The sequence below is a fragment of the Cavia porcellus genome, unplaced genomic scaffold (genome assembly GCF_034190915.1).
Source record: "Cavia porcellus strain 051 isolate PalLab524CR breed Dunkin Hartley unplaced genomic scaffold, mCavPor4.1 scaffold_17, whole genome shotgun sequence".
Lineage (NCBI taxonomy): Eukaryota > Metazoa > Chordata > Mammalia > Rodentia > Caviidae > Cavia > Cavia porcellus.
Genome location: NW_026947500.1, coordinates 71,659,183 through 71,678,753, shown reverse-complemented (window position 1 = coordinate 71,678,753; position 19,571 = coordinate 71,659,183). Strand labels below are relative to the sequence as shown.

Genomic DNA, 19,571 nt, shown 5'->3' with positions numbered 1-19,571 from the left:
ATGTGACTGCAAAGTTACTGTGACTGTCATTTCTTTTGGCTGTTGAATCAGGGTCTCGCTGTGCAGCTCAGGCTGACCTTGGCTCACTGTGAAACCCAGGCTGGCCTTGAACTGGGTTTGTTTTCTGAGACAAGATCTGACTGAGACGCTGTACCGTGCAGGCCGGGCTTGAACCTGCTGCTCTCCTGCCCCAGCCTCCCAGAGCGTCACCAGGGTGACAGGTCTGCGGCGTCCCTGGAGCCCGGTCACACTTCCCACCTAACCCCTCCGCCTTAACCCTGCACACAGCACTAAAATCGGCTCTGTGTAGGACGACAGTCCAAATGAAACGCCTGCAGAGAAAGATACCTTAAACCCCTGCAGACACCCCAGTGGCCCCGTCCCACGGGCCTGAGCAGGGATCCTCTGCCCAGTCACTCTCCCGGGTCCCCCAGGACTCCAAGCAGCGGGTAAAAGGCATGGAGTGGCTGCTGGTGTCTGGGACAGGAACGGATTTGACCGGCTCTGTGTTTGTGCCTCTGTTTTGTTCGTTTCTGTCTTTGTGAGTCAGGGTCTCACCATGCAGTTCAGGCCGGCCTTGGGCTCACCTTGTAGCCCAGCCTGGTCTGGAGCCAGCCGCGATCCTCCTGCCTCAGCCTCCCGAGTGCTGGGATGACAGACAGGCGCCACCCGTCTGCTGACCCCCACGTTCACTGACATTTTCGAAGGTAAAGGAGGCCACTGGCTTTCCTCTGGCTTAGTGGCCGCCCTTGCACTGCAGGGCCTGTCCTCTCCCTGGCGCAGCCACCGCATGTGCTTTCCTGACCCATTCCTTGACAGGAAGGACCTAGCAAGCCCTGCAGGAGGGGACCCAGCACCCCGCACTCGGCAGTACAGCTGGCTGAGCGGGCCGGAAGCCGCAGGTCCAAGCTGGAACAGAAGGACCAGGGAGCCTGGTAGGAAGCCAGCAGCAGGGGGCTCGGCTGGGGCTTCTCGAAGCACAGGAAACCAAGGACAGGACCCTCGGCACTCGGGGGAGCGGGAGGAAGCCAGAGGCGATGGGGGCAGCCTGCACCCGGGCAGCCTGGCACTCGGGCAGCGCTGCCTCCCGGCACCAGCCCCCCACCAGAAACCACACGAGGCCAGCAGCTTGGCAGCTGCAGTTCCTGCCTCACCGGGCATCTCCCCGACAGGTGGGGCTCCTCCTTCACCCTGTCTATTAAACACACACGTGGGCTCTCAATAGACTGACTGACTGATGGACTGATTTCTGTCTAACCCGAATTTGAAACTAGTCCACAAAGGAAAAGCAGGCAGGTGGGTTGGATCAAGCTCTCCACACCCCGCCCCAGATCAGCAGGGTCCACTGGAATTCTCTTTTTCACAAAGTTCACACACGGTGTGGTTAACTGGGGGGGACTGGTCTCCGTGGCCGGGGAGAGGGACTGGGCTGCTGACGATCAGGGAAGTCTCGAGGGCCACTGCCCTGCAGGAAACCCACTGTCCCTCCTGGCACTGGTCAGTGGCCAAGGGGGGCTTAACCTGACATATGCACAGCTGGGGACAACTACAGGATGACAAGCTGACCACCCCTGGACAGTCCACTGCAAAGGCTCTGGGTGGTCTTGGCTCCGCCCAGTAACACACGAGCCAACCCAGGCTAAGGTCACGGTCAGTGCTTATGAAGATGGACAGGACAAAGGGCTGTCCCACCCAAAGTGGGCACCGTGGCAGGGCATCTGGTCACTGTGTGGGCCAACATGGGGACAAATCTGGAGTGATGGGCAGGCTCCCCTAGGTCAGGGGATGGGGCAGGCTCTGTGTCCAGCTCCTGCAAGTCAGGGACAGTGTCCTGAAGGACACTCACAATGCACTCAGTTAACCTGCAGCATGTAGTCATTCACTCAGTCAGCAAACACAAGCCTGCCGTCATAGCACAGGCTGGGACTAAGGAGGCTGAGACAGGAGGATTGCAGTGAGCTCCAGGCCAGCCTGGGCTATAAAGCCAAAATAAAACAGAGCAAAGACAGTTGGGAACATCTGCCACATGCCAGCCCAGTGCCCAAAGCTGGTCAAACCCTTGGCCCTGAGGCTGACGCTCTAGGGACACAGAGGACACCAACAAAGTCAGGGCGATGACAAATACTCAGAAGAAAAAGAAATCCAGACACAGAGGACAGAGTGGAGCATGGGGTGGGCACACAGGGAGGGTACAGAGGGCAAGAACACTGCACCCAGAGAGACCGACGGGGGATGAGGGGCTGCGTGTCCCCACCTCCGCTGAAGGCCGGAGCAGCCAGCTGGCCCAGGGAGACCAGGCTCTGGGCGCCCCAGGTCACGGGGTCAGGTCTTGTGAAGGGGCCCCCAGAGCCCAGCCCTGCCGACACCCCAACCTCAGACAATCGGAGCCGCCTGGTGGGCGCACACACTGGTGGCAGACTGAGGGGGTCGAGGAGGAGGAGAGGAGGCACTGGCCTCCGACAGGGCGGGCCACGGTGGCCGGGGCCAGGGACACAGTGTGGCACGCATCTGTGGGCATCTCCGCAGAGACCATTGTGCGGACACAGAAGCCAGGGCTGGACGGCCAGCCAGAGGTGAGGGGGACCTGGGTGACCTAAGCCCTCTGAGGTGGGAGACGCTGACAAGGCCAGCGTGAGGGACAGGCCAGCGCCCAGGGTGCCAGGGGCGGGGACAAGGGCTGGGGACGCGGCACCAGAGCGCTGGGAGACGCTGCCCTTCAGCTCTCGTGACTGCGGGCGGTCACCAGGAAAGGGGGCGTAGGGAGGCCGAGTGCCAGGGCACCGGCAGGTGGAGGGCGCCGCGGGGGAGGCCGAGGAGGGCAGCCAGGGAGGCAGGAAGAGAACCGGGGGGCACAGAGCTCCGGAAGCCACGCCGGGCAGCGCCCTGTGTCCAAACGCGCAGCTGCTGAGGGGGCTCTGGGGCCCAAGGCCCGGCTCCCCGGACTCCAGCTGGGTGCCGTGGGGCCAGCGAGTGAAACCTCTGAGCTTCCATTTCTTTGCCCATCTATGGAGCAATCAATTCTAGCCTCCTCTGCTGGGGGTATGACCTAACTCCCCTAACTCCCAGTGTGGCCAACCTGCCAGCCTGGCACACAGTAAACACTCAGTAAACACCGTGGGCCTCACCACGGCCGATCCCTTCTACCAGATTGGGGTCACCTGCTGATGTTTGCCAAATGACACTTCTGCAACTCTGCACGCAGCTGTGACCCTGGCCGCTGGCGACTGCGAAAGCACATCATCCTGATAAAGTGTTTAGGGGGCGCCTCCTGCAAGGCTCCCGCCATTCCAGGGCGCATTGGTGGACTTCGTCATCTTAACCAAACCCCGAGTGCTCATTTGCACCCAGCCTTTCCAGCCAAACGTAGCAGCTTCCCCGCCTCACCAAACCCCATCCTTAGAAATCCAGCCCTTCTGCGAGACAGATAGGCAGTCACACACACACACGCACACATGCACGCACGCACGCACGCACGCACGCACGCACGCACGCACGCACATGCACTAGCCAAGTCCTGCACAGCCCAGAAGCTCGCACATGGCTTGACAGTGACTGAGGCAAGAGAAAGCGAGACACAGAGAAAGAGAGACAGGGAAATCTGCAGCCTAAAATCAAAATTCAAATTTCAAACTATCAGCCAAGGGGGGAGCTCGGGTCTCTTAATGGGTGATACACTGTGTCGCCTTGAGAAGTTTACAAGTTTAAGGAAAGGCTCAGGAGATGGTGAGAGTCCTCACTAGGTGAACAGCCTGAGCTGATGCAAGGTGGGGCAGGGAGAGAGCAGATGGGGCAGGGAGCGCGTGGGTGTTGGCTATTTTGATCCAGCAACAAGAGGAAAGTAACCAAGACAGACCTGTAATCCCACTACTTGGGAGGCTGAAGCAGGAGGGTGGAGTTTGAGGCCAGCCTAGGCTACACAGTGAGGCCTTGTTTCAAAAGGAAAGAAACAAACCTGACAGCTTCCCCAAGGGACCAGCCAAGGAAGATGTGGGCGGGGATGCTGGCTCAGAGACCAGAAGGTGCAAAGGCCCTGGGGTAGCAGAGAGCAGGGCCTACAGAGAGCAGCAGGGATCCTGCAGCACAGAGGTCTGGAATTTCTTCCAGTTGCCAAAGGACTTGTTAGACGGCCAAACCCACAGGCATAACAGAAGCAGGCTTATATTTACCTAAGAGCTCCCTATTTTTAACATTTTGGGGGCTGGGGAAATAGCTCAATGGCACAGTGTCCACCTGGCAAGCGTGAGGTCATGAGTTTACTCCCTGGTCCAGGCTGGCCTCCAAGTTCCCTCGCCCTCCTGTTTCAGTCTCCCGGCTGCTGGGATTCCAGGTGTGAGCCACTGTATCTGGCTAAACATCACTGGCTTTAGATGTGGGGAAAAGAACAAAAGTGAGAAACAAAAACAAAACGAAACCCCAGGAAGCCTCTGTGGCGTTCGCTCCTTCTGATCCGCCAATCACAGCAGTGCCACAGTCACACTGCCGCGTCCAGCTTCACAGCCACCACAGGGTTTCCAAAATCTAAGGGATCCAGTCCAAAAACAAATCTGCCCTAATGGTTCCGGCTCCAGCCCCGGTGGGGGCCGCACCTGCAATCCCGGCACTCAAGAGGCCGAGGCAGGAGGATCGCCACAAGCTGGAGGCCTCGAGGCTGTACAGTGAGCTCAAAATTAGCATGAACTGCACAGCGAGACCCCGCCTCAAAACACAGAATAGAACAGACTAAAAGAAAAGGAACTCGGAGTCAACAAACCGAGTACGGACTCAGCCTAACCCTGAGGAGCATCTCTACCGCTGTGTCCTGCGGTCACACCGGGCGCCCGCCCCTGCCACGGGCGTCAGCCTGCCTGGTGGTTCAGGCCACCACTGACTTTGAAACGCCACTGACCCCCATTAAATAACTCAGGAGGGGACACTCCCCCAGGAGACCCTAAGAGGCAGGCAGGGCCGTGTCAGGCAGGGTGACGTCCTCCCAGGGAGGACCCGGGAGGGCTCCTGCCAGGCTCTGCGGGCCACCGACGTCTGTCACCACTGCTGCCACGACTCGATGCCACACTGCAGCCCGGGGGGGGGGGGGCTGGCGGAAACGCCAAGCAGGTTTCCCGATTTTCATCTCAAATGCTGGCGGTGTGCTCATCATGGGGTTTACTTTGGGCTTTTTGTTGGTTTCTTCGTTTTGCTTTGATCTTGGAGACAGAGTCCCGCTATGTGGTCCACGAGAGCCTTGAACTTGCAGTGTAACTCAGACTGGCCTCAAACTAGAGACCCTCCTGCCTCAGCCTCCCAAGTGCCAATGTGACTGGCACTTGCATTGGCCCCTGGCTGGATTTTACTTTGATTTTTAAAAATGCTGACTAAAACATTCTGCAGACTGATGACTGAGTCTCTTGGGCACATTCTCAGCCAAGCCCCTGGGCAACTCCCTCTTACCCCACCTGCCCAGTGCTCTCCAATAAAACTTTCCGGACAGGGAATTTGATTTCACATCATTTCCTGCTATGAAATACTCCTTCTACCTCAACTGTTTAAAGATGCAAAAACATTCGTAGCCTGTGGAAATTCAAAAAAGGAAAAAAAAAAGTTGACCCCATGAGCCACGCTTCCTCCAGGGTAATGCTGGGAAACACCATCAGTTAGTCATTTTGTTAGCATTACTATTTTAAATTCCGGTAAAGGACATCCTCCAGGACTTTCCATCTCCTCACACTAAGCCTCTGTGCCCATCCCCTCCCCAGCCCCACACCATCGTCTCCTTCCTGTCCCTGTGGGTCTGACAACACAGGGACCTCCCAGGAGTGGGACCCGCAGTGTGTCCTTCTGAGTGTGGCTCGGTTCCCTGAGCAGCACCACCTCAAGGTCTGCTGTGCCACAGCAGACACCCTACATACAGGACTCCCTTCCTTTGCATGGCTGAATAATATTCCACCACGTGGCCGAAGCGCAGCATGGGGAGCCTCGCTGTCTTCACAGACACTTGGGCTGTTTGCACGGTTGTGAATGATGCTGATGTGCACACATCTGTCCAGGTCTGGGCTATAATTCCAGAGTGGAGCTGCTGGTCACACAGTAATTCTTTTAATTACTAAATTAAAAGTTTCTTTCTTTCCACTAATAACCGCCCGCCCGCACATGTGAAGAGGCATCCCGAGGTGGCTTTGTATGCGTGTGCCTCAGGATCTGCCTCGGTGCCTGGAAACATCCATCACCGCTCTGTCTCCTCTGGAGAGACAGCCACTCACCTCCTTTCCTCTGTTTTCGCTAGGGCTATGTCTTTCTCCCCTAAAGTTTTTATATACCCTGAAATTCTGGACACCACCCTGCCCCTTTTGCAGTATGGGGATTAAACCTGTGCCTTTGGTGCTGAGCTACATTTCCAGGCTTTTAAAAAAATTTGGGGTCTGGCTGAGCCCCCAAGCTGCCCAGGTTAGAATTAGAGCTCAGCCTGCCTCAGCCTCCCGAGTGCCGAGACTCCAGGTGCACCCAGTGAGTGAGTCAGGGCTGTGCAAAGTTCATCCCCGTGAGGGTTTGGCTGCGCACAGAAGGGCAGGACGGAGAGGCCCGTGCTGATAGCACACGTGCGCTCTCCCTTACGCATGGTTCACGGCATGTTCTTACCTTCTTAAAAAGATTATTTTATTTATTGATATTTGGTTTTTTGAGGTAAGGCCTCACGATGTAGCTCACTCGCTGTGAAGCCCAGGCTGCCTCAACTTTCGGGGCTCCTCCTGCCTCAGCCTCTGAGTGCGGGGATTTCTGAGGGTGTCTCTATGTCCGGCTGTATTAGGTACCTCCTGGAGGAGGTACAGACAGACGCCCTGCCCTGTCACAGGGCCCCAGGGCATCTGGAGGCCCCACAGGTATCAGGGGAAACTGTGAAAAAAGCAAAGGAATCCGGCCTGCAGGATGCAGTGGCCAAAGACGCTTCACAATGACAACAGGCGGCGGAAGCCACGAAAGTCAGGTATCGCTCTCCTCTCACTAAGGAAGCAAAGCTCGGGCCGGGATGTAACTCAGCGGCACAGCGCCTGCCTGAAAAGCGCAAGGTTCTGAGTTCCATTTCCTTACCAAAGAAAACAGAAAGCACGAATGGCAGGGCAGGGGTACGGGGGGACAGGGCTGTGATCCCGCAGAGGAGGCTGAGGCAGGAGGGCTGAGCTCTGAGTCCTTCCTGAATGTTTGTTGAGACTGTCTCAAAATTACAAAGTAACAATAAAGGCCTGGGATGTAGCTCAGTGGTGGAGCTCCCCCCCCCCCCCCCCCCCCCCCCCCCGCTTAACCTCTACTAGCACAAAAGGAAAGGGAAGGAGGGGAGGGGAGGGGAGGGGAGGGGAGGGGAGGGAGGGAAGCAGCCGGCCAGGAATGCCCACACACGCCTGGAACCCGGCACTCGGAGGCTGAGGCAGGAGGATCGCTGAGGTCCAGCACTCCCTGAACACATAGCAAGACCAATCCCCAAAAGCCAACACCGCCAAGGGCACAGCGCCAAAACATTTGGTCAGCGGGGTCCCGTAAGCAGACGACGTCGAGGGAAGACCAAGCTCTGTCCAGCTAGAGGTGGGCCTTGCAGCCAGACCCAGACGTGGGACTGTGCGGAGCACAGTGGGCTTTCTGGGACAGCCCTCAGTGCACGTTACCACAGGGAATAAAGGAGCTGGCAGTTTCTACAGGATTCTATGCTCATGAAAAACAATTTTTTAAAGGCAATCCAGCTGTCTTGGAATTTTTAAAGGATGCTTTACAAATATGCCCTATTTAACTTAACATTGAAGAAAAGCTCAGATTAAAAATGACTAACTCGGCCTGCTGTGGTGGTGCACGCCTGTGACCCCAACACTCCGGGAAGCTGAGGCAGGAGGATCACAAGCTCAAGACCAGCCTGGGCAACTGAGCAACTAGGTGAGACCTTGTCTCAAAATTTAGAAAATTAAATAGAAAGTAAAGAGTCAGTGCAAAGGCCCTGAGTTCAATCCCCAATGCAGAAAAACAACCAAACACTTCAAGGATACCTCAAAGACATCTGAATTAAACATATTCGTAGTTAAAGGGGGCAGACAGCTCCTATGAAGAGCGAGCAGGGCAGGCAGGGTCAGGTGCCCACACGGCGTGGGTCAGGAGAAGGACGGTGCTATCATCAGATGCCAACAGGAGGAGCAGGAAGGTGCCAGCTCAGGCCGAGATGCTGGGTGCTGAGCTCTGTCCCTGCGGGACAAGGTGGGGCCGGTCCCACAGCCCAGGACAGGCGAGGCCGGATGGAGGAGTCGGGGACCCAAAGTTAGCCGCTGGGGGCCGGCAATGCACGCACCTGCAGGACGGGGGCGTCTGCCGGGGGCCCTGGGTCTCCCAGGTGGCCAGGGGGCCTGCAGGAGTCCTGGACGGCTGGGAGGTCAGGAGTGGCTGGAGGTGGAGGCGGAGCAGTTCCAGGCGGGGACAAAAGCCAGAGTCACCCTCCCTTAGGAAGAGGGGTGCGGGGTACCCACAAGTGCGCTCCACTGAGACACCCCTGGTCCTTTTTATTTTTCGTTTTGAGACAAGCTCTAAGTGGCCGAGGCTGGTCTCTAAATTGAGATCTTCCTGCCAAAGCCTCCCAACAGCGGGAATTTACAAAAGTGTGCCCCTGTGCCCAGCCAAAAGTGCCCATTATTAGGGAGCTGGTCCAGGCAGGACCGAATGGGACGGCTGTGCAGCGGAAGCACAGACTGGGCAGAAGAGGGCTGGAGTCTAATCTGCACAAGCCCTCGGACTGAGTTTGGCCAGGAGAAGGGGTGAAACACTGACTTTCTGTCTTTCTGAGGCAGGGTCTCACTGCAGCGCAGGCTGCCTTGAGCTCACTTTCTACCCCACGCTGGTCTCGAACTTGCAATGATCCTCCCGCCTCAGCCTCCCAAGTAGCCTTTTCTCCAAAGTTGTGCATCCTGAGGGGCAGAGGGGTATCCACAAACAATTCTTTATATACCAGGGATGCCTGGTGCAAGCTAAGAATGGTTTTTACATTTTGAAATGGTTGCAAGAAATCCAAACCAGGGTATTTTGCGATGCATGCAAATTAGATGCAAAGCCGGCGGGAGGGTGCAGGGATACAGCTGCCCGGCTCACAGCCCCGGCCACGCGGTCACCCAGAGAGGCGGGGGCTGCAGGAGCCATGGCCCAGTTGCAGGGCATCCATCAGCCTGTCCCCGCGTGCTCGCGGTGCTGAGGCATTGGGGGGGGGCCTTTGCTCTGGCGCCCAGGTGCAGAAGTATTTGCTGGACAGTTTCCTTAACCGTGGACCAAAGTTCCCCACAGAGGTTCCTCGCACCTGCTGGGCTGGGCAGGGAGTCCGGGTCACCATCGGGAAAGGCAGGCCCGGCCTGTCATGCCAGACTGGCAGGCGTTTCAGGGACTCCTGTTCACACCGAGGCACGGTGGCGGGACGCGGAGGGCGGAAGGGTGAAGAATTATCCGGCCGGGTCCACACAGCGACTCCCACAAGGCACGTGGCTGTGACAAGTGGGCCCACACAATTTTTAAAAATAAGGGCCAAGTGCTCCTGCTTGGCGCCAACCCCTGAGCTTCGAAGCTAACCACATGTCATTACAACCTTCCAAGTCCTCACGGGCTCAGGAAGGCACTGGTGTCAGGACCACAGAAGCCGCTGGCCTGGAGGAAAATGAGAGACAGGACCTGTGCGGTCCCCTCTGTTCCCTTCCCGCAGGGCACAACCAGGCCACTACAGCAGCCTGACCACAAGAGCTTAGATCCAGCCAGAGGACGGACAGAAAAGGATCAACACAGGAGCCCTCAGGGTGGCGGGGTCTCTAGGTGTCACCGAGGAGAAATGGGGGGCAGTGGGGCCATGGGGCTTCATGGAGTCCGTAGAGAGAAGATGGGGTGACTCCACCCTTCGAGCCTCAACAGCAAAGCAACATTGATTTTGTTGGTGTTGTTTTCTACAGATGAGGCTGGCCTCGAACTCAGAGATGCTCCTGCCTCAGCCTCCTGAGTGCTGGGATAATGGGTGCACCTCAGGCCTGTCTTATTTTTTTAGGGCACAAAAGTCCTACTGGCCTTGCTGAATTTTTGCAAGAACCAGAAGTAATCTGACCCCTGAACCCACAGGAACCCCATATGTGGTACGGGTTTCTCTCTATATACATCCTAATGATAAAACTGAATTTATAAACTAGGTGTGGTTTGGGACGGACATCACTACTAATCCCCCGGGAGGATACTTATCACAGGGTGCTGTCAGGAAGGTCAGGAAACACCCGTGATGAACGAAGCCTCTTTATCCCTGGATTCCTCCACTTACCATCCCTGGACCATGAGGAACTCAAAGTGTAAATCAGAAGGGGAGAGAGCCCCCCCAGGCGTTTCTGAGCCTTGGGAACCGGTGTCCCTCAGCTGGCAGGGACCCACTCCTACGTAAGCGCACTCCAGCGGGGCCTGGAGGGGCGCTGTCGGTGTAAAGCCGGGCTCGAGGTCACGGCGGCGACCCTGTATGTTTCAGAGCTGACTTTGGGCCCTAACAGTCCTCTCCCCCAGGCCACCCGAGGCGAGCTCTTTACTGCTGACCTCCATCCCCAGCTCCCTTCTCATCTTGAGATGAGCTCTTGCTAAACTATCCAGGCTGGACTCAAACTTGAGATCCTCCTGCCTCAGCCTCCCACAGCGCTGGGATTACAGGTGTGTGCCATCATGCTTTGTAAGCCGACAACTGAATGAATAATTATTTCAGTGTTCACCAAGAAACAATCGGAATTTTGCCATTGATGCAGTTTATCCCACCCTCTCTATCGGGTTTATGGTTTCGTTCACATTAAAAATAACCCTGGGGAGCTGGGCACGGTGGCACAGAGCTGTAAACCCGGCACTGGGGAGGCTGAGGCAGGAGGATCGCCAGGAATTCAAGGCCAGTCCCTGCTGCATAGTGAGTTCACGGTCAGTTTGAACAACACAGCAAGGCCCTGTGTCAGGAGAAAAAAAAAAAAAAACCAAATTATTGTTTTGGTTAAGTGATAAGACAGCCTAAATTGTTTAACCTAGATTGACCTTTTCAACAGAACAAAATCTTTGAAAAGTTTCAGAGCAAAACAAGAGACCAATCAAATCCCTGCAATTGGCTTGAGAGATAACTGAGGACTTAACGCTCCCCGCTGTGTCCTGGGCTCCGAGGGCCGAGACAGGCCCCATTTCCACTGCAGACTGCAGCTCTGGGACCCTCTGGAAGAAGGCCTGCCCTGCAGTTTTCACTGGGCCTAAAGGGACATCAATTAATAACAGAGGCCTTTGATCACAATTTCTTTGGGGATTCAGTAAAAGAAATGGCATCTTGAAAGAGCTGGATTGTTGGTTTAGTTGGAATCAAAGCGGTGGGGGTTTGAAGACCATCAGATCCCTCAGACACGGGTTCTGTTACCACTGAAGGCCTCCTGGGCCTGACTCATGTGCAAACTATGAAGCCCTTCGCTTAGTGTCCTGTGGGGGTGGCCCGGGTGGCTACCACCACCTCCCGGGATCCCGTTACAGCCCAGAAGAGGAGGAGACCCAGATCACCAGCACCAGGCAGATGAGCCTTGCGGGGCTACAGCAGAGCACTGTGCCGCTGGCCTCCAGCCCTCGCCCCTTCCGCTGCTCCAGCCAGTGTTCCCCATCGGGGTGTGACTGTGCTCCCCGGAAACCTGATGGCAACTAGGACACAGCTGCTTGTGGCCACTTTGGGACGGGAGGGTGCGGCTGGACACCTCGCAGTGGGCATGAAAGCCCCAGCACCAAGCATCTAAAGTTCGTGGTGAGGAAGAGGAGCCCTTCAGTGTCCAGCAAGTCCAGGCCGAGGAGCAAAATGAATCAAGGAGAGGGGACTGGGCGGGACTGGGCGGCTCTGAATGCCGACCTAGGTCTGACTCAGGTAGGCAGGGGAAGGGCCGGCGTGTTGGGGGCAGAGACACAGGGCAGGGAAGAGCAGAAGGGCCTGCAGAGACCAGGCCTGACTGCAGGTCACTACACCAATTCACAGTTTCTCCGAAGTTCTCCCTTCCTAACTTTCTACACGGTGATGTGCGCTCTCCACACCGAAACATATGCATAGATTCAGACTCAGATGTATGCAGAGCCTCTATCTGTGTATTTTTTCCTTTCTTTGGGACAGGATCACACAAGGTGCTTCAGGCCAGCCTTGAATTCACCATGTAGTTCAGGCGGGCCTGGACTTTGCAGGGATCCTCCTGCGTCAGCCTCCTGAGCACTGGGATGACAGGCATCGGCCACCACACCAGGCTCCAGAAGATGATCATTGATACATAAAAATACGTGACTCATAAGAGCTTCCACTACTTGATATTTGGGGGACACAGTATTTGCTGAATGAATGGAGACCACAGAACACTGTGCACAGACCAAAACAAAATCTTAGGGCTGGGCATGGTGGCTCACACCCGTCATCCCAGCACTCAAGAGGCTGAGGCAGGAGGATCGTTGTGAGTTCAAGACCAGCCTGGGATGCAAAGTGAGCTCAAGGCCGGCCTGAACCACATAGAGACCCTGTCTCAAAAAGACCAAAAAAAAAAAATCTTGGACACGAAGCTTTTTTTTTTTTTTTTTTTTTTGGAGATGAATCCTTTCGGAAAACGAAGCCTTTTTATAATCAGAACCACACTGTGGGGTGAAGTGGCGCGTGCCTGTATTCCCAGCACCCACGAGGCTGAGGCAGGAGGATTGCTGTGAATTCAAGGACAACTTAGGCTACCTAGTGAGTTCAAGGAAAGCCTGAACTACATACTGAGACCCTGTCTTAAAGAAGAAGAAGAGGAGGAGGAGGAGGAGAAGGAGGCGGCTGGAATTACAGGCGTGCACCCCGTGCATGGAAGTCATGAGCCCCTGTGTCACTGGTATAACTTTAGCAGTTTCTGGGGAGACAAGTACTCACAAGCCAAAGCTGTTTTGTTTTCTTTTGAGAGGACAGGAAACTTTCCCCCTTGGAACTCACTCAAAGTCTTGTCTTTCTGGTCTTGTTTAGACCTTGACCTCTCTGCCCTTGACCTTGTTTCCTTCTCTCCCACCTCAGCCTCACTCAGGTGCTTACCCCACGCAGATTTCCAGCAGCCAAGAAGTGTAAAAAAGCCCTGTGTCCATGGGCAGATGAGTGGATACACACAGTGCGATCCATCCCTATGATGAAATATTCCTCAGCCGTGAAAAAGAAGGAAATCCTGACCCTGCTACCCCAGGGATGGACCCAGAGGCCGTGACTACACACAGAGGGACACACAGGGCAGCGCCCCACTGCCAGGAGGGTCCCAGCAGCGTCAGAAGCACAGACACAGGAAGGAGGATGGCAGTGCCGGGCTGGGGAGGGAACGGGAGTCAGCGTTTCCTGGGGACAGAGGCTCCGTGTGGGCAGATGGAAAGTTCTGGAGGCGGACAGTGCAGACGGCACGCGCCATGGGACGGACTCACACCACGGAGCTGCTGCGGAGAGAGCCTTAAGACGGCCGGTTGCATGTGCTCGGGATCTCGCCGTGATTTTAACGAGAACGGCAGCGACACAGCCTCCTGCGCTGCCTCCTCGCCCCGGCCCCGACTGCCAGGCTCAGCGGCTCTCCCCCCCTTCCCGCCCTCGGCTCCGGTGACCCACCACTGCCAAGACCAGAACGAGCCGCCCCGAGCCCGAGCCGCAGCCAGCAGGGCCACGCTGGGGACGCCGCCTCGGCTCCTGCCTGGCAAGGCCCCGTGTCCCGCTGCGTCCCAGTGGACAAGCGCACGGCGGCTCCCTACCCCGCGCTGCAGTCCCCGCACCCCTCGAGCCCCACGGAGCCCCTGAAGGCCCAAGGCTCGCCCTGCCCCGTCCCTGGCGGTGCTTCAGGTGGCCGTCCTGGGCCCTACGTGGTGCCCACTGCAGATGGCAGCCTTCCAGAGCACACACTAAAGGCGCGTCCAGCAGGCAGCGTGGCACCAGGAGGTGGGACAGGAGGCCAGACTGGGCCCCGTTTTCTAGGCTTTGCCACCCATGTTCCGTTTCTGTCACAAAAGCTCCTCCCTGTCCTGCTCATCCAAGTGGCCACAGACGGCCACGTGTGAGTGGGTGTGCATGCTGGGTGCCAACAAACTTTACCTCCAGAAGTGACCTGGGCTCGCCATCGCCCGTGAGAGGCCAGGGCCCTTCCAGCTCCGTCCCGGGTCCCAGCTCCTGCAGACACAGGGGCCCCTCCCCTGCCAGGGCTCAGACCTCCCCCTGGATGGTCTAAGATCTGTTCCCATGGGACGGTGCACGGCTCACAGCGAGGGATCAATGACCTGAACCATGTCTGGTAATCGATAACCCAGTACACACTGCACATGGCGCCCTGACGCTCACCGCAGAGTCGATAGCTAAGTTATGCACGGACCAGCACCCCAACTCTCCCCTGGGGTCCCTGCGCTCCTGGAGATCTGCCTCCTTTGCTCACCAGGCACTGGCCCCACTGTTCCATTCTCTGTCTGGACCAGGCCCTGAAGATTCCCCCGGCCATCTGGCCCAGGGCCTTTGCACCTGCTGCTCCTCCTTCTGAATGCCACATGGGAGGCCTGAGCAGCACCCTTCGGTCCTGTTTTGCGGCCTCCACCACTCAAGTTTCATACCTGCAAAGTCTGTTACTAAGAAGGACCCCTCTGTCTTCCATGTGCATTCAGACCCCAAATACCTAGAGACTGCTGGAGAAATGGGCTCTGCGCGCACAGCACATCTGGGCCCCGTTCTAATAAAGGGGATCTAACTACTCTGCCGAGCCATACGGGTGCGTTCTCCACACGTCTGATGGCATTGTGGCTTTTTCCCATTTTAAGACATGCAGGACGGCAGGTGCCAGGTGACGTGGCCTTCTGGCTCCATGACTCATCTGCCCAGGGAGCCACAAGCCACAGAGCCACCGTGTTGCCAGCAGGGCCTCCTGGCCCCTTCCCGCCAGGTCCCCACACCCACGGGAGCAGGAGAGGGGACAGCAGGCAGGGAAGCCCGGCCTGCCGCCGTCCGCAGAACCGGCCACTCCTCAAGGCCCGCATCCCAGGGTGCTGGACGGCCAGGGCCGGGTGGGCCTGCCTGGTCACAGCCACCGTGCAGAAGCCTCGCTGCTGTGTTCGTCTTTCGCTCCCGTGGAGCACTTGCATTTGCAAAGTAACACACTCATACCAGTGAGCTTCTAAATGAACTCAAGACCTGTTCCTACCCCAAAACAGAGGCCGAGGCAAGAGGACTGGAGTTTTAGCCCCACCTGGGACAACTTAGGGAGACCCTGTCTCAGAATGAAAAGTAAAAAAGGCTGAGTGTGGTGGGCACGCCTGTCATCCCAGCACTCGGGAGGCTGAGGCAGGAGGATTGCTACAAATTCAAAGCCGGCTTGGGCTACACAGTGAGCTCAAGGCTAGCCTCCATGGCGTAGGGAGACCCTGCCACAAAAAAATAAATAATGTTTTTAAAGGCCTAGGGATGTAGCACAGGGCAAACGCCTGGGTTAAATCTCCAGTACTGCTACTGCTAATAAAGATGATACCAACAGTAATACCGTGTGGCCTTTGCTGAGCACGTAACAGGTGACAAGGCCCGTGTTAACGGTTAATGGGTGTTATGAACAGGGCGGCTGTTATTACGGATGTTACAGGTGCCATGAGGTTAATGAAACCGAGCCTCCACCCCTCGCCATCCCACAGCAGGGACTGTGCACTGGGCACCCACAGGGACGAATGCCAGGGAGTCGTGGTGACATGAGGGCGGCGGGACCTGCCGATGGCTTGGCAGACAGTGGAGGGTCGAGGTGGACTCCGGGGTTTTGGCCCGAGTGACCCGGACAAGCACGGGATGTGTCCTCAGGGGAGCCGCAGGGCCTGGGAGGGGCAGACTCTGGGGACCGCAGCACACTGAGGTCCAGGGTGCCAGCAGGACCCCCAGGCGCTCCCAGCTGGCAGGTGGCCAGGCTTGGCGGGTGGGGAGATTTCAGAGCCCCAAGCAAGGGGAGCCTCCCCGGCTGGATCCCTCCCTGCCCTGGGGGGCCCTGCTGAGCTCCCCCCCATCTCTGCATGGCTTCACCCCGCGCTCCCTTTTTAAATTTTTTGTAGCATGGATTGAACTCACCACCTTGTGCCTGCCAGGCAGGCACTCACACCACTGAGCTAAATCCCCGGCCCTTGTACCACCCCCTTGTAAAGGTCCCGCTCTGTTTTTTTGTTTTTTTTTTTTCTATAACAGTTGTTACTTGGGGCTTGCAAGAGGCACCTATGTAGTTTTTGGGTTCTAGTCTAAGTCACAACACACACATCACCCACACAGCCGTCCCGTCACCGTGCACCCGACTCACCCTGCCATCCATCCGCCCATCCAGCAGGCTGAGCACGCACACGGTGCCAGGCACATGCCAAAGAGCATACTGCTCTCAGGGGATTCACTGCACAGTTCCAGGGATTCGAACACCACTGTGAACGACAGGTCCAAGAACACCAAAACCCAGAAAATCCTGAACATTGGAATTTTAAAGAATTTGCTACAGATTCATCGGGCAGCAAAGCCTGATCTGAACAGACCCGAGGCTGCTCACTGTCCGTCTCCGTCTCACGTGAACGTTTACATAGTTTAGAGCAGAAGTACAGCTGCCTCTCCGGGGCGCCCACAGCGGGAACCGCACGACGGGTCCGGTCTGTACCTCGGGCTCTCCCCTCTGCTGAGGAGGGGTGCGGCGGCCTCTCTGAGACTTCCCTTGTTTTTTTCAGAAAGTTTCATATTTAGCAGGTATCTCAGTTACTCTTCTGTCATTGCTGGCAAAATACCCGACACCCAAAGTTCCAGGAGGAAGGGGTGAATTATTCAGCTCCGTTTGTAGAGGTTTCAGTCCATAATCAGCTGGCTCAAGGTGGGGCGGCGGAAGGGCGTCACGGAGGAGAAACAGCTCATGGTAGGCAGGAGGCAGCACGGCAAGCAAGCCGGGGCAGGAGCCAAACCTCAGCTGGCCCTGAGGGTGTATCCAGGCTACCAGGGTTAGGGCGCAGCCAAACCAGTCAGTGGCTGACTTAGTAATCACCCACCCGTAAGCCCAGCACTGTGTCACGAACCAATCACGCAGTCCAGACCCAGCCGCCTCTGAAGGTGCCCCTCCTATGACTGCATGAGACTTTGTGGGGCATCCAGGCACAAGCCGTAACAGCTGGGCATGGGGGTACACGCTGTATTCCCAGAATCCTGGGAAGCTGAAGCAGAGGGATTAAAAGTTCAAGCCAGCCCAGACAACTTGGTAGCTTAGTAAGATTTTGTCTCAAAAAATAAAAAGGGCTGGGGAGGCAGCTCAGTGCAAAGGCCCTGGGTTCCATCCCTAGTGTCCCCACCCAAACTTTCAAAATTTACATATAAATGTGGGTATAGCATGCATTTTTAAGTAAGTAGCTGGGCAAAGACTATAGTTCTGCAGTGAGTACCTGCTAGGACACGCCCTCCCGGGGATTCCATCCCTGGTACCACCCAAACACCGCAAAACAGAAAACCACGTCCTCAACAGGCAGGCAACCTTTACTTAACTAAACAAAAGAAATATAAGATCCTACAAGTCCTAGAATTTTAGCAGCACAACAATCAGCAATCACTATGAAATTCACAAGGTAATTTCTAACTTTTGGCTTGATTATAATGTTCAAGTTAATTAAAATCAAAGCCATTGAATATTCTATTGATTTAACTTGAAGATGAAACTTAAAATTAGATGACAGCAGAGGCCCAGGCGCCAGTGCCCGGAGCAGGCATCTCGGTTGTGTGGTCCAGCCTCTCTGCGTGTGAGTAACCAGCGCTGGCAACAGATGAAGACAGATTCCAAAGACGGTCAGTGTTGGGGTGCCCGGCTGTCCCCCAGGAAGCAAGTGTCACCCACCTCCCAGGTCCCCGCCTCACACTCAGCTTCACAGACACATACGTGACTCCAGGGTAAAACCACGTGGTATTGTTTTTGTGCAAGCACGAACTATTTCTCAGCTAGATCAAAACCCAAACCTGCTGCAACACACGGGAGGGACCCCAAAACCCGCAGCGGTCACCAGAGCCCAAGTCCTGCTGGGTTTGGCAACACCCAAGACTAACCGGGCACTGGGCACCGGCCTGAGGACCATGAAATTCACGTCCCTGGGGGTCTGACCACAGCCCTCCATTCCTGCCCGTGTACCCAGAAGGGCAGGGGTCACACGCCTGGCACAAGCTTTTTAACATTGCTCAGAGAACCCAAAAAGATCAGAACAGGAGCCAACAGCGACAAACATGCTGCCCACGCACACAGGGACAAGGGTTCCTTGCTGAGGCTTTTTTCTCTTTCACGTTTGCTTTTCACGGAAGTTTTATTGGGTACATTCGTCGTTCGTGTTTACAGGGCTCCTGAGTTATTATTATTGCTCTTATTATTAATGGTTGTTGTTGTCCTGGGATGCAGCCCAGGCCCTCCACACCTGGCCCCATCCAGCCCATCTGTATGTTCTGGACAGGGGCACGACCTCGGGACCCTCCTGCCTCTGCCTCCCGGGAGAGCCGACCTGACAGCGCGCCGCCACACCTGCGTAGGGGAGGAGTCCTCCTGAAACAAAGTAACCCTCCTGCACGCCACGCACACTGTGGACCTGCCCGGGACGCGCGAGCAGAAGGGGCGAGACCTCGCCAGCAAACCCGAGCTGCCCTTCGCTGCCCCGGCCAGCGCGCCAGGAGGGCGGCCTGGAAAACGCCCCCACGGCGGGATGGCGGGCGGGGCGGGGCGGGCAGCGGAGCTCCGGACGGACGCCCGCGGCCTCCAGCCCAGTGCCCGCTGCCCGGCGCTGCCCGTCCCTGCCGGCCCGCGGCGCGGCCAGGAGGTTAAAATAGGAAGGCGCCGCCCCCGCCCGCGGCCCGGGCAGCTGGGGCCCGGGCCTGGACAGACCGCAGGGCCCGGGACCCGACTTCCCCGCCGGGCGCGGGGTGCGGGCCGGGGTCCCCCCTCTTTGCGGGGAGGCGGCGTGAGCCCGGCGCAGGTTAAAAACAAACCATTTCGAGGCGGCTGCGCCGAAACTTTTCTGCTGCTCCCCGCTCGGGCTCAGCAGGGGGAGCTGCGCGCGGAGAGACCTTCCGGGGCGGGCGGCGCGGGCCGGAACGGGGGTGCCGGGCCCCCCAAACCCAGGCATGGATGGGGGAAGCAGACCCGGGAAGCGGGTGAAAGGTGAGGGGCGGACCCCCCGGGAGGCGGGCGGTCAGAAGTTTGGGGGGAGGGGGGTCCCCCCAGAAGAACCGCACCTACGTCTCGGTCCAAGAGCGAGGGGGCGCCCATAAATTCAGTGTTGGGAGCAAAAGAGAAAAGGGATCCCGGGGACACCCCATGTCCAGGGATTTGGGGTGAACTAAAAGGACCGCTGAGCGGCTCCCAGTTGCGAAAGAGTTTGAGACCGAAAGGAGCCCCAGTTTTGGAGATTTAGGCCGTTAAAGAGATCGGAGTTCTTCCGAGTCAGGAACTTGGGGAACTCGGACCACAATTCGGGGCGACTCAGGATGAGAGTAAGAGAGGGGCCCCCGGGCACCCCCAAGTCAGGGAGGGATCTGGGGGGCCAAAGCGACAGAGTCCGCGGGAGTCCTCGGCTCT

At 57.0% G+C, this 19,571-nt stretch overlaps 1 protein-coding gene across 3 annotated transcripts in view; it reads right to left on the bottom strand.

Annotated features, from left to right (window-relative positions):
* Rfx2 (regulatory factor X2) overlaps positions 1 to 19,571 on the bottom strand; it is a 56,752-nt gene that overhangs the window by 36,675 nt on the left and 506 nt on the right. The window lies entirely within an intron of this gene.